The following is a 3,775-nucleotide window of genomic DNA, read 5'->3' as shown; positions in this document are numbered from 1 at the left end:
AGACGAGGAATAAGGGTCTTATCTAGACCCTTTTTAAAAAAAAAAAAAAAGTATATGCTTCAAACAAAAATGCGCGCCTTGCACTGCTCGTGATGCATGTCCATGACTTCACGTAATACGTAATTACGTTGAAAAGGTCACGCTTGACATAGACGGAAGTTAGGTTTCAAAAGATTTAAACATCCAGGATACGCACATGAAGTGACCATTTTAAACGATAAACTGGCACAAAGACATTTGAATATGTGTCATTGAACATACAACAACTTTTGAACGGTCCTCCTAATCCACATTTGTAAACACTGAGTCGGTACGTTCGCCTACGTCAAGCGTGACCTTTCCGACGTAATTACGTATTACGTGAAGTCATGGACGCGCATCACAAAGCAGTGCATGGCGCGCATTTTTGTTTATAAAGCATATACTTTTTTTTTAGAAAATGACTGATCGTTTCGCTAGATAAGACCCTTATTCCTCGTCTGGTATCATGTAGAGCACTTTGAAGAGGCACTGAAACTGTAATTTTGACCTTCAACCGTTTGGTAGCCATTGAAGTCCACTATAAGGACAATAATCCTGGAATGTTTTAATCAAAAACCTTAATTTCTTTTCGACTGAAGAAAGAAATATGTAAACATCTTGGATGACATGTAGGTGAGTAAATTATCAGGACATTTTAATTTGAAAGTGAACCAATCCTTTAAAGGACTTAAAAAGGGAACCAGAGAGAGAAAGAGAGAGCGTGTTTGCCCATTGAGAACAAAGTAGACATGTAAGCTCATCTGCACCCTTGAGGGTGAGAGAAGAAAATAGCATGGGGAGCAACAATGCACCGCGCCAAAAATGGAGAAACTATTTTGATATGTTCTGCGATGCGCTGATCAGGTTTAAACACAGAGGCATGACAGCAGCTGCCCCTGTGCTCGACAGGAAGAGTGACGAAGGTTAACACCCCCCAAGCTGTCAATCAAGGTGGGAGGTGTTACACTCTCCGTGTATTCGCAACTTATAACAATGGCATTCAAGAGCACCTCTGAGGAGTATGTTTGTGATGAGCTTTCTTAGGCCACACTTAGCAGGTTGAAGTGTCTATTTGCTGATCTGTCAATGTTAAACATTAACATCCATCAGTGAAAGTCCAGGGAACCTGCTCGGCCAGCATGTGAAGTGTGGCAGCATGAGAAATAGCAGGGCATGATAACAATGGATGCTGCGTGGTATTGGCACTGATCATCACACATGTGCGTGCAACAGGATCTCTGCGCTGTGGATTAACGGGCTGTGCTTTCGCCATGATCTGTGAGGAGCTACGGCGACAAGGTCACACACACACACACACACACACACACACACGAGACAGTGACTGCTTTTCTCAGAAAGACTTAATGGAGCTCAATTGCAACTTTCAGCCACCCTAAATAGGGAACGAATGTACAAAATGAGGTCCAGTTCCTAGAAGGTCACCCAGCATTGTTCACTGGCAACAAGAGAACGAACAAGCTCAGCCAACATGTACTCTCTTGTAGGAATGGACACTTGACGTGAAGATGATCAGAGGTTGTCTTATGGACAAACCATCATGATTTGGAGGAGGAGGAGAAGTGTAGATGATGCTATAGATAACTGCTCATAAGTTGGTGTTAATGCAAACAGGGTTGGGCAAAAGTCAGAATTGAAGAATTGTCTGCCTTTCAATTTATGAGTGTGAATTTAGCCACACCGCAAAGGAAGATTCAATTAGAATTTGAATCAGGAAGATAAATTTATGGTGCTTTTCCAATGTATGGTAGGGCTCGGCTCGCCTCGGTTTTGCGTTTCCATTGCAGTTTAGTACCGCTTTAGAGTGGGCGGGATTATAGACATGTCGTTATAGTTGCGCCGCCTCTACTGCCGTGACATTATTGTAAATGCGTTCGATCCTCGCTGGCTGTGCTGATTTAATATAGCAGGTCTAGTGTCTCGTGTTGCAAGTTCAATGATGCAGGTAGTGACGATTCTCTCCAACCAATCAGTGATCAGTATGGTTTACACGTCACATTTTGGTAATGGTACGGTTCGCTTGGAACCTCAGCCAAGGTGGTACTGAAAAAAGTACCAGGTACTGTACACCGTACACAATCAATCAATCAATCTTGGTTGCATTATAAGCATCCAACCAAGGCTTATAAACCATTTTTAAATGTATTTTTTTATAAACCACTTTTAAACGTTTTTCAAAACTTTCAAACAAACATTTGTAAAATCAAGTTTTTCTTGACAAACTTGGCTTTTCTAGCTTTAAAAAAGTCAGTTAAATGAATCTGAATTCATTTTCACTCTACTTACTTTACAAATTTGAATCATCTGCATCTTGTTTACTACCTCAACTCAAATTCACTTCAAATTCAGGAATTGAAACAAAAAATAAAAGGCTTCTTGTTGCAGTTCTGAATGCTTCACAATGCACAATCCTGAATGAAACAGTGGATTAGATGGAGAGGAGCTTAAGACTTTTTTTTTAATTAAAAGGTCCATACTTCAAATGACATGGACAAGTTTCAATGAGATGCTTAATTGTGCTGCTGACTAATGTAGACCAGTACCACAAGATGAGAATGACGTGTCTATTCAATTTTGCTCTAGCTGAGAGCTGATTCATGATTTAAGAGAGGCCCGATGGCACAATTCACAAGTGCGTCAACGCTTTCCAGAACATAGCAGCATTTATCAGTGTGCATATACAAAAAGCCCCAGCGATGAGCTATTTCAGGCATATCTGGCCTCCAGGTAGAAGAGTGACCTCCGAACCCCTGAGCTGTTGGAGTTATCTTTCCACCCACTGTATGCACACAGCCTCCTCATCGGCCCTCACAGAGCACGGAGAGCCCAGAACAAGCCCAGCAAAAGGGCCCTACACAACACCCACACAAGGACTCACCACATATTCAGCTCAATACTGAACTACTAATGGAGCGTTCAAGATCAAGAAAGAATACAGTGGAAAGGAAGATGCAGCAAATACATGCATTCCAGCTGTCATATCATAAAGCACTTTAGTATCTTAAAATAACTTCAGCATGCATCAATCAGCAGCACAGCAGGGTAAAATAGCTCACACCTAACCCTCCTCAGGAGGAGGCTGGAGGACGGAAAGCAGAACAGTTTTGTTTAAAGGTTTATGCTTCCATCAGTCCCCCAGCAACACAGTCACAATTTTTATTCCTCTGCTTGTTATAGCGATGCAGGACTAGGGGTCAAACAAACATGCCTGCTCTTTACTCGCCACATGTCATCACAGCATAGCCATCTGATTGGCAGAGAAATGTTGAACCGTGTGGGTCTCGAGGTTATTGGGTCAAACTGATGCTGGGCGATATACCGGTTCAAACAGTAAACCGGTTTGAATTACGAAACTGGTATGAATTTTTAAAAACCGACATACTGGTACAAGTGCCTAAGCAACATAGATAGCATCGTAAATTGAGAGTTAACTGTTAACTTAACCTGCAAAGATCACCGGCAGCTTCAGATTATACATCACACATTTTCTCAAATTAACACCCCAAATGTATGCTCTTGTATGATGATAGCTCATATTAATGGTACTGACAGGTAAAATAACTTAATATAAATGACAACTTTTAAATGCTTAAAAACACGGATGAAAACAAATAAATCTGCAATAATTTAGATCACACAAAACTGAAATGACAATGGCACAACTGAACTAAATATTATAATTAAATATATGTTTAATTTAAAAAACATTATATATATATATATATATATATATATA

At 40.5% G+C, this 3,775-nt stretch overlaps 1 protein-coding gene across 1 annotated transcript in view; it reads right to left on the bottom strand.

Annotated features, from left to right (window-relative positions):
• The window catches only part of LOC107674294 (sarcoplasmic/endoplasmic reticulum calcium ATPase 2-like), a 27,623-nt gene that overhangs the window by 9,615 nt on the left and 14,233 nt on the right, over positions 1-3,775 (bottom strand). The gene's annotated exons all lie outside the window — the stretch shown is intronic.

This window comes from Sinocyclocheilus anshuiensis, unplaced genomic scaffold, assembly GCF_001515605.1.
Source record: "Sinocyclocheilus anshuiensis isolate Anshui unplaced genomic scaffold, SAMN03320099.WGS_v1.1 scaffold188, whole genome shotgun sequence".
NCBI lineage: Eukaryota > Metazoa > Chordata > Actinopteri > Cypriniformes > Cyprinidae > Sinocyclocheilus > Sinocyclocheilus anshuiensis.
The sequence above is the reverse complement of the archived record's forward strand: the minus strand, read 5'-3'. Positions and strand labels throughout refer to the sequence as shown.